A 10,740-nucleotide genomic window follows, 5' to 3' on the forward strand; every position below is an offset into this window, starting at 1 on the left:
CCTTGCTCAGTTAATTGTGTTACTGTCTATGACTGAGCAATCATTATTATTATTAGGGTTTGTTTTTTTTAACAAAATCCTATGTTTTAAGCCCTTGTAACATAAAACATTCAAAGCGTATTTAACAGTGGCTTTCCCGAAAGGAGGTGGAAGGGCCCTCACTCACCAGCTAAAACCATAGAATCATAGAAGTAGGGTCAGAAGGGACCTTGTAGATCTTCAAGTCCGATCCCCTGCCTGGGCAGGAAGAAAACTGGGTTCAAATAATCCCAGCCCTCTTAAAGACCCCCAGGGTAGGAGCCAGCACCACCTCCCTTGGAAGTGGGTTCCAGAATGATTTCGTTTGGATTATTGCTCTTGTTCTCAGTACAAACCATCAATTCTATGTTATTGTCATTGATTTTTGGAAGTAGCTGAGATTCAGGGTAGGATTTTTCTTTTCTTTTTTTTTTGTATGTGTTTCTTTTTGTTTTTAGGTTTAGCCTAACTTTGGCTTAAATGCAGAGCACCTACATCAATATTGCTGAACCCCTATTGTACTATCCTTTTTAATAACAATAACAACAGGTCCCATTTTTCTAGGCCTCAGCAAAGCAGAATTTCCAGTGGACATGCAGAATACAGCTCAATTATTTGAAGGGAGAAAGTGATAGGGTTAACATCATTAAAACAAGTATTATTAATACTATTGACATATTGAAACAGTAGGGGAAATTTTGGGTATGTTAAGTTAAAGGTAAACTCCCAATAACTTATTTGAAGCCAGGATTTCACTTACTGGTGGATTATGATTTTGGAGCAATAAATGGGATATAATAAAATAAAAGTGAGCATTGTAGAGCAATATTGACTTAACTGTTTCTTTTCATTTTATTCTTCAGGTTTTAGCCCCTTTTTGCTAGGATTTCCATAATCAGCTTCCCATATAATCAGTGGGAGTCTTTCCACTGACTTCCTATGAGAGTTAGGTTTGCTTTTCATGTGTTTGTTTATATCTTCATTTCTTTAAGCAGTTTGCAGGACTGAATTCTTATAGATACTAAAGTAAAAGAAAATAGATTATTTAATTAAAACAATACAAATTAACAAATAGTTAGGGAAATGCTGGTGTGTGTTTTATACTAAAATGAAAAATACTTAGATCTTTGCTTTTGTGAACAGCAGCTCATTTGAGCACTACCTCTGCCATGTATTCTGTGGATGATCCCTAAAGCTTTGCAGACTCATAATGGCCAGTACCTGCTGATGGTGTGTTTTTAGTCAAGTCAGACAGGCTGAAATGTAATGTCATTCCTATTTTTCACAAATTAGCCAGGCTGTTGCTATTTCAGGTGGCTAAAAAATATGTGCACAGTTTGTACTTTGAATGTTTAATAAGCTTAAAACATAAAATATAAAATGAAGCTTGAACTTTCTAGTGTTATTTCATCACCTAAAAAGCAAAGTCTTGAAGCTCAGCAATTGCCTTTGTCAGAATGTAAATTCCAGCATGTAATACCCAGGCTGTATGTTTCAGGAAATCAGTATTAACCTATTAGCATGCAGTTTTCCTTGGAGAAGAGCCATCTTCACACTGAGCTTGTATTCCTGCTTCAAACCTTCCTGTCACTGTTCCGTATCCACGACCCAGCCTAAGGCAGCCTTTGACGGTTCTCTAGCTATTTCCTGCATTCTGCACTAGCACTAATTGAAAATTTGGGTGGCCTTGCTTATTTATTTTCATGGAATGTAGCGGGTTATATTTTCATGGCACTTTCTCAGCAGTGCAGCGTTTCAGCTTCAAAACCACTGCAATCTGAGGGAAAGTACCAAAAAATTAAAAAATAACAATAAAAAACCAGCCTACCTTTTTATTCTTTTTACAGTAGTGCTTTTGTAAAATAAAATGGAAAAAAAAGAACTTAATTTAAATATGAATTCACAACTATAATTTACAAGCATCGTGAGCATGTGTTTCAGTTCCAAGAGAATTACAAGATATTACATTATCTGTTCTTTGCCTGTCTTGTAAAGTTCAATAGCTGTGTGCTGTGTGCATATATTCCAAGCAAAATCCCAATTATATCTATATATGGCATTGGCAATGGTCCTAGAAGTTATTGATTTCTGTGAGCATGTTATTCCACAAAGGCCAGGTTTAACACTGTTGTTCCTTTAAGGTTTTGCATGTGTGTGTGTTAGATTTCAAGTATGCCCTTCAAACAAACTCCAGATACGTACAAATTTTTATTTCCCTTTATTACTTAAGCACATTTTTCTGCTGTGTTTTGTCTGTCTTCTTGAATTTTGTGCAAAACCAAAACTGTCAATGTGGTTAATATTTAATATAGCCTCCCAACTAGTGAAATACCAATATTTTTCAAACTGAAGAATTGAAGTTCCACAGCCTTTTGAGACACATACTTTCACAGATATACTGTTAGTTTGTCTCTGAATCAATGTTTTTTGGAGTAAAAAATGAAGAGTGGAGTCCACTCTAACCTGTATGGATATCTAAATGGCGTTGCTATTATTTGGAGTTAGTCATGTACCTACTGAAGTCCAAATGCTTTAGAGATCCTTATAACAAGATATTTTAAAACTGAGGAAAAAGCTGTATGCATCTAAAAATAAAACCCTCACCTCTCTCCAGATTGTTACTCTTGTTAAGAGAGTGCCCTTCTGGAAATTTTAGCCAATTTTAACTCAGGGATTTGATGATTTTGTTCTTTGTTTGTATTGTTCTGTTTTAATTGGACACTGGGCATTACTTTTTCTATACACTTCAATAGGATTTTTTTTTTAAATGGAGATATACTTAAACAAAATTTCAGCTTCTGGATTCTATCTATCTTCCCACTTCTTTTACCTCCTATAAGGCTCCAAATGTCCACAATGGGAAAGTTTGAAACTAAGCTTCCTAACTTGGACCAAACTATTTTTAGAACTAGTTTGGTATACCTTAAACTGAATAAATGTCTTCTGGAAAAGGACGAGATTATGTTGTATAATTATTGTGCTGAGCTGGACCTGGTGTTAAGCCACTTGTGCATGTGTGTGCTGTTTAATATTAGAGTATCAAATCCGTAAATGTTATGTATGTAACAATTAATGTTTACCTCAGATTATGCTGGAAGTTACAAACTAGCTAAAACCTAAAGCATTCAGTTTTTCATGTCTTTTTCATTGTGATTTTTCCTCCCATATTATCATGTAAATAACCTTATATTTAAAAGCAAGGCAGAAGTAGATAACTTGTATCTTTAAACTACAGTTAGTGACTCCTGAAGCTTTATTCCAATTTAGAAATGATTTTTTCTAATACTGAGTATACTGAATATTTTATGTTTGTCTGTTTTTGTGTTAGGAACATTTGAATAAGAACTCTTTTTTCCTTATGAGTTAATCCACTCCTGCTGTTTTTTTCCATCACTTGAAACTTTATCTGCTGTATATAACTGCCATGGCAACCAGTTGTGATATGTATTACCAGAGCAGGTAGAGCAATGAGAAGCAGGACCCTGGTGTAACTCCCATTGAAAACACTAGAAAGACTTCCATTCACTTCAGTGGGCCTTGGATAAGGCCACAGAAATGGTTGAAAACCAGTAGGCAAGACACTACTTATCATGGAAAGTGCAAGAAGCATAGAAAAGATGGTATAATTCTATCCAAATATTGATAAGGATTCTTTTTAAATGAACATCCAACTTTAGTTTCTTGAGTGGGTGCTGATGAGCGTTCGGCACTTATGAAAATCAAGCCATTTCTGCCATGCTCCTACAAACACTTAAACAGCTGAATAACCTGGCTCACGTGAGTAGTCCCATTGATTTACAATAGGACTACTCACGTGAATAAAGTTAGGCGCACGCTTGACTATTGGCGGGGCTGGAGAGTTGCTTAGGGCCCCTCTCCAGCAATTTTTGAAGCATATGCTTAAGTTGAAGCATTTGAGTAGCTCTGTTGAAGTGAATGGTAGAACTACACATGTGTTTAAAATTAAGTACAATGTATAAGTGGTTTCTTGGAAAAGGGCCAGAATGGAGCAGGGCTAAACTTCAAATATAGATCTCACAGTCTAAATTTAGGCCTTGTGTTTTAAAATACTAGCCAATAGTCTTTAAAAAAAATTCTGTGGAAGTATCTGTGGAGCCATTTATGTGGGCCAAATTCTTCCTTGGTGTACATCCATTGAAATGAATGGGATTACAAAATGGATGAGGTTGTCTCTGAACTTTGAGAGAGCCTGTTAACTAAGAAGCATTTAGAATGAATGTTTTTTAACCAATAGAGGCAAGAGTGTTTGTGAGTGATATCTTTTATTGGACCAGCTGTGTGGTTGGGATAGATTTAGACAAACTTTTCAGTACTAATAATACCATGCCAGTAATAATCACTGTACCCTTTGTTAGGTCTCACCTGAGCAAGGGTATTGTGACACTCAAAAGCTTGTCTATTTATACCAATCATGCGGTTGGTCCAATAAAAGGTATCACCCACAAACACTTTTGCCTTTCATACATTTGCCTCCCATACATCCTGGACCATCACGGCTACACTCTCTTTTTACTGAGTCGCTGTTACACTTAGGATTTAACTTTGAACATAGTAGCTATTCATTACACTTCAAAATCCTGCAGCCAGAACATAGGATCTGTCCTGCTGTCATTTCTTGGGAAATGGGAATGGGAAACAACTCCCACTGAAATCCACTTCAAACACTGTTTGTAGGTCTTGATGATTCTGTGAAATTTAAATTGCCTTGAAGTTCTTAAACAATATTTCTTTCATGTTAGAGAATATATAAGAGAGTCTCATATAATATATGTTTTATTTAATGTTGGTTATTTCTCCCTTATGGCCTTTTTGATACTAAGAATACATTATAATAATAAACATTTAATTAATGTTGTTGGATCAGATGCTCAAATGCTCCTATTTATTTTAATGGGCAGTCAAAATTCACATTTTAACATTAAACCTATAAAGAATGTAATACATTTTTAAAGATCAGAACTGTAAAAAAAAGATGCATTTTCTGTAAATATGGTTCAATTATAAAATTAATTTGATAAAATTTTAATTGAATATTCTCTAAGGAAAAATGATCATTTAACCCAACTGCATAATGAAATTAAATGTTTCTGTAAGTCTTTTTCTCAGCTCTTTCCTTCCTTTTTTCATTGAGGGGAAAAAGTGGAGGGAAAGGGAATGGAAGTGAGAGAGAGAAATATGGGAGAAATAAAAATCCCAAACTTAGAAAACTCAAAACAAAACTTAAAAAAAATTATTTAACCAAATGAAAGTCAAAACAACAACAAAATTAACAACTGTAGAAAATTTTCAAAAGAAATGTTTTGTGCGTATGTGTAAATTTTATGTGGAAAATACTTGCTACTTTTGATCATCCCTTATTTTTGTTGTAGTAGAACTGAGATGCCAACAGTCTAAGATCATGGCCTCATTGTATGAAACATTACATGCATAATAAAACAGAATCTGCCCCAAAGTGTTTGCAGTATAAGGCCTGATCCTGCAAGCACTTAGCACGTGCTTGGCTTTAAAGAATTTGAGTAGTTTCACTGGCTTAACTGACTACTCAAAGTCAGTGGCCTCATCCCAGCTTGCTCCCATAAGGAGCAGGACCAGAATGGTTATGCTACCATTTGGTCTTGTGGAAATAAGGACAAAATGTCACCCTAAGGTCCTAGACCAAACAATTTAAAACAGCTTTTCCTATGTTTTCTCTTTGCAGAATATAACACAAACCTGAGTATTCATAGCTTTAAGTACATCTGCTTTTATTCCTTAAAAATACTGACATGTGAATGAAGAAAGCAGTGTTTGAACTGATGCAAGTTATGTTTCAGAGGCTGGTGACATTCTTGACTAAGCTGTTGCATACGCAAATATTTTTAGCTACAAAGAGTGAATGAATAATTTGTTTTCATGGTGCTGTTTAGAGAAACAATGCCTTGGGGTCAGTAGTGCATGGATTCCTTGGATAGGTCCTTAAAGGAAAGAATGAATGTACTCTAAGCCAAGGAAGAGAAAGCAGTGTGAGAATTCTGTGTACTATTAAAAAGTATTTAAAAATGCAAAAGGCTATACTTTTGTTTGATGTGCAGAAACTAACTGTACTTGTTCAGGAAAGGAATTCAAAATATTGTGTGCATTAATTTATATTTTGTTTGTCTTAAAACATGCCAGAAATCATTTGGGGGCAAACACTGATCAGTAATGTGTTTCCTTCTCTCTCTTCTTTATACATGGATAAATATATTTTACTTTACAATTAGTGTTTCTGGCATAAACTCTTATTTAGTGATAAAAGCACTGCCAAGGTCAAATAATGTATTGGTCTGTATTTGTTTGAAAAATAAATAAAAGCCAGAAGCTCTGAAAATATCAGTTCCTGGATGTCAACTTCATGTTGTACATCTAGTCAGTTTTCCATTGGAAAGAAACATAAAGCAGATAATCCAAGATGTGCAATACAATGTTCAGGGGAAAAAAATGCCTGTAAAAATGGGTATTGAAATTATTGAAATCTCTCTTTAACCTATGACAGCATCTAGTGCCCCCTCTAGATATTACAGGTATTATGCAATTAACTGGTTAATTGTGCCATTAGCTGAGACTAGCTACACATGCAAAGTACTTATCACACCATAAAAAGGCCCAACCAGTTATAAAGTTAGATCTCAAAAATGCGTAATAATAACTGTATAGCTGGTTGCTATCTAACTTTAATTTGCAGGTGCAGCAGAGTCCCTCTGCAGCTGGGAGCCCCATCAGTTAATGGGCTCTGAGCCACATGGGTGTACTATGTGCAGCCAGGACTGGGAGCCCAGCAGCTGAGGGCACTCCCCCTCCCAGCAGTGCCCCATGGGCCTCACAGCTGTGGGAACATTTTACTTGCCAGTGCAGAGGGAGCCTGGGATGGCAATCTGGGGCTCCCCCTGTACCAACACTAGGGCGTGATAGGATCTGATGCTGGATCCCACAATCACATCTCCTACTATGCAAATGTGGAATGGAAGGAGGTGCGACTGTGTGGATCACACATCAGATGGTATCATGCCTTTATCTGAACAACTAAAGGGGCCCTAGAAGTCACACTTAAAATAATGGAGAACATGGGTTTTAGAACTCCATAATCCTAACAAAATGTAGGGAACTGGAACCATTCAGAGCACAATTCAGAGGCCAGGGGGTTGTCACAAAAGGCAACCAGGAGTTAGGGCTTCCTGGTTTTACTGTTGTGGCGTTGACAAATTCTATAGCCTGTGATTGAAAAGAGATTTGGTATGTGTCCAGCTGTAAGTGTGTAAGCAACCCTGTTGATTTTGATGGAACTATTTACAGGCTTAAATTTAAGCATCATTAGGCATTTTTACACATGCTTTGGGATGCGGTGCCTGGCGCTCTAATTAGCAAGCCACGCTAATTAAAAGCACCCACGCATCACATATATCAGCATCCCTGCACTGAAAAAATGGTGACAGGGTTGCTCTGGACTAAAGCTCATCAGACGGGTTTTATTTCAAAATGCCCTGACACCATTTTTCCAGTGCAGAGACACACAAGGATGTTGATACATGTGACACAGAAGGCTGTCAGAGTGCATCAATTTCTGTGCTCCAGCAGACTTGATTAATCAAGTTTGCTCTGATGTGCTGGATTTCCAGCGCCTCAGAGCAGGCTCCCCACATGTGTATAGGAGCCCTTAAGCTTTCTCTCTGTCTTAAAAAAATCAAAGTCTCTCTCCCCTCCCCTCCCCTTCCCCATTGTAATATATCTAGCAATTCTGACTACAGCTGGAAATATATTGTTAATACTGTACACAATATCCCTGTATCCCTGTTACTGGGCTATTGTGTTTGAAGTCTGATGCCCACACTACAACTTTAGGAAGAGTTCTAGTGGACTTTTGCATCACTTAAACTTTTAAAATCAAGATTAGGTTCCTTCCTAAGGGTTTGCCTACATCAGGAAGCCACTGCCATTTGTATCTGTTGGTAGTACCCCATGGTAGAGATGCAGCTTGTGCCAACAGAAGGGGTTTTCCTGCCAACATAGCTACACCACTTTTCTGAATGGCATAAACTGAGTCTTCTGTTGGCATGCCACTGTCCACACCAGGGGGTTAGGTATCATAGCTATATCACATCTTATTACTGCTTACAAAAGTAAAAAGAAAAACAAAACCTGGCACTTTAGACTCTGTGTGCCCCCACACTGAGCTCAGCGCATGTTCAGAAGAAGCATCACATTAGTTGGACCTGGTTCGCCTAGTGCCTGTATAGATCGGGGACTTTAGTGGAGCATTTTTGGTGCTTTTATCTAATAGCTGATTGAATCAGTTATTAAATAAAAGTGCAAAAAAGCCCCACTGAAGAGACGCTGTAGAGCTGGGTATAACTAACGCACTGCTTCTGCAGTCCTCCCCCACTTCCTCAACATCTGTCAGTGCCCCAGTGTGAACACGGACAGGCTAGCAAAATTTTGTATTGTAGGCCAGGTGTGAGGACAGGGACATAATTCAACCAAAAGAACTGTGTTCAAACGAGTCACTTGATGAAACACTATGACTTTTGCTTTGTCAAAGGTCAGACGCAATGGACCTATTAAGTCCCTTTGGTTGTCAAATATAAGTCTGTAGATGCTTATCAAATTCTCAGAAGCATTGAGAGATATTTTAATATTTATAAATCATTTTAAAATTAGAAAAATGGAATCATGATCTTTAACTGAGTAAAATGTCACTATTTAGTTTAATATGGGATACTGTATGAAAGTCTGCCACTTCTCTTCTTTTCTCAGTTTTAATGGGACTAATTTCTTTAATTCTTTCTTTCTTGAGTTCTTATTCTTCAAATATATAGTTAGAAGTGTTTTTTTTTCCACATCTGCCCTGGAGGTGCCTTTTGCCCTATCTGTTTTCATTTATACTCCAAAACAAAAGTTGTTAGCTATAGAGTTGCCTGGTGCAGGATCTGTCTGCAGCATAGTTGCAAAAGAACTTAAAAGTGTCTGCCTGTGAGCTTGGAAAACTATGGTAAATTCAAATGATGCAATGTTTAAAATTAGTGATTGTCTGACCATTGCAGGGCAACTGGCCTGGGTTAGAATTACAGATCCAACCCTGGGTAGTAGGTAAAGTTGGTGTCTGATGGCAAGTAGATGTACCATCAGGACATGCATATGTTTATATTGTTGTACAGTTTAGCTGAGTTCTGTAGTTCTCACAAAATTCTGTGCCACCAGAATTTTACAGTAAACATCTACTTAAATTATATTACTAGCACATTTAATAGTAAACCTTGAAAAGTGAACTTCAGACTGCTTTTCAAAAAGTCTTGCAGCTCCCATTGATTTCACTTGAACTCATACTTGCAATTTCTGACATGTAGTCCATTTCTCCTTTTAAAACAGATAATTTCATCTCCAGTAGAGATGCAGACCCTAGATTTGGTTCTAAAATCTAGATCCAGATTTTTATCTGATTACCTGCTTGATTGAGTTATTAATTCCAGATCCTTATATTGCAAATTGCTCTTCATGGCCAACCTTTTCAACTGAGTCTCATAGTTCAGAGAGGCATACAAAAACCGATATCCATTGAAATGGATAAGTTTGCAAGATTGGTGTGGTGCCTACGAAGTGGAATCCCCCCACACCCCCTGCTTATATTTAATCATGCATTTTTGTTTGCCAAAAGTGGCCTGTTTGGTACTATTGCATGGTGTTCTTTTAAACAAATGAAAATGCTGATCTGATAGGGGGAGGAATGATGCTGTAATAGGTGACACAACTTTAAGAAATTTACATTACAACATTCTAAGATTTGTTTTACTAAGGGACCAGGGAGCATACTTTATAGTTTCCTGTTTATTAGCAAAAAGAATTATTTATTCAAGAGAATTAAATAAAAAAGAATCATTTAAAGAAATATTAGCATATTAGCAAAAAGAATTGCTGAATTGTTACCAACAAATTCTGAACATCCCTGGAGAACAGGCAAGGTACCAAAAATTGCGCTGAAGTTGGTGCAATACAAGGCTTTAAATGGGCAAAAGAAAAGAGTTGGAAATGATCAACCAATTCATTTTACCTCATTGCTAAATTAAACATTCTAACCTCATATTTTGATGTGTGTAGTGCCCTCAACTCTACCTGACACCAGGGGGATGAATTGGTGAAAAAGCATTGTGCTTAAAAGTGTGTAAGTTTTTGTAAAAGGGGTTTTTTTTTGTTTTGTTTTGGGGTTTTTTATAATAGCATGTATTCCACTTTTAGGCAGATTTGAATAAATACATAAATACCATTGACAGTAGTCTTATATAGAGTTTAGATTACGGTTTATATGGGATGATTTGGATTGGGATGATCCTGCCTCAGGCAGGGGGTTAGACTAGACCAGCAGCTCCCAGTCTGTGGTGTATGTACCACCAGTGGTATGCGGACAACGTGTAAGTGTTATACATTAACAGATTTATTATAATTACTTTATATGACAAAAATTTGCTGGTGGTACTTAAGGTTGAACTGAAAAATTTGCTGGTGGTTCTGAAGTTGTATCATTTTTAATTGGTGGTATGCAGTATATCAGAGTTTGGGAACCACAGGACTAGATGACCTTTGGAGGCCCCTCCAGCCGTACTTCCCTCTGATCTGTGATAATTCACTAAACCAGATTTTGTTATAAATAGGGGTCTACCAAACTCAAGGAGGTGGCTAGCCAGTTTTGTGGGC

This window comes from Alligator mississippiensis, chromosome 3 (genome assembly GCF_030867095.1).
Source record: "Alligator mississippiensis isolate rAllMis1 chromosome 3, rAllMis1, whole genome shotgun sequence".
In the NCBI taxonomy this organism is placed as follows: Eukaryota; Metazoa; Chordata; order Crocodylia; family Alligatoridae; genus Alligator; species Alligator mississippiensis.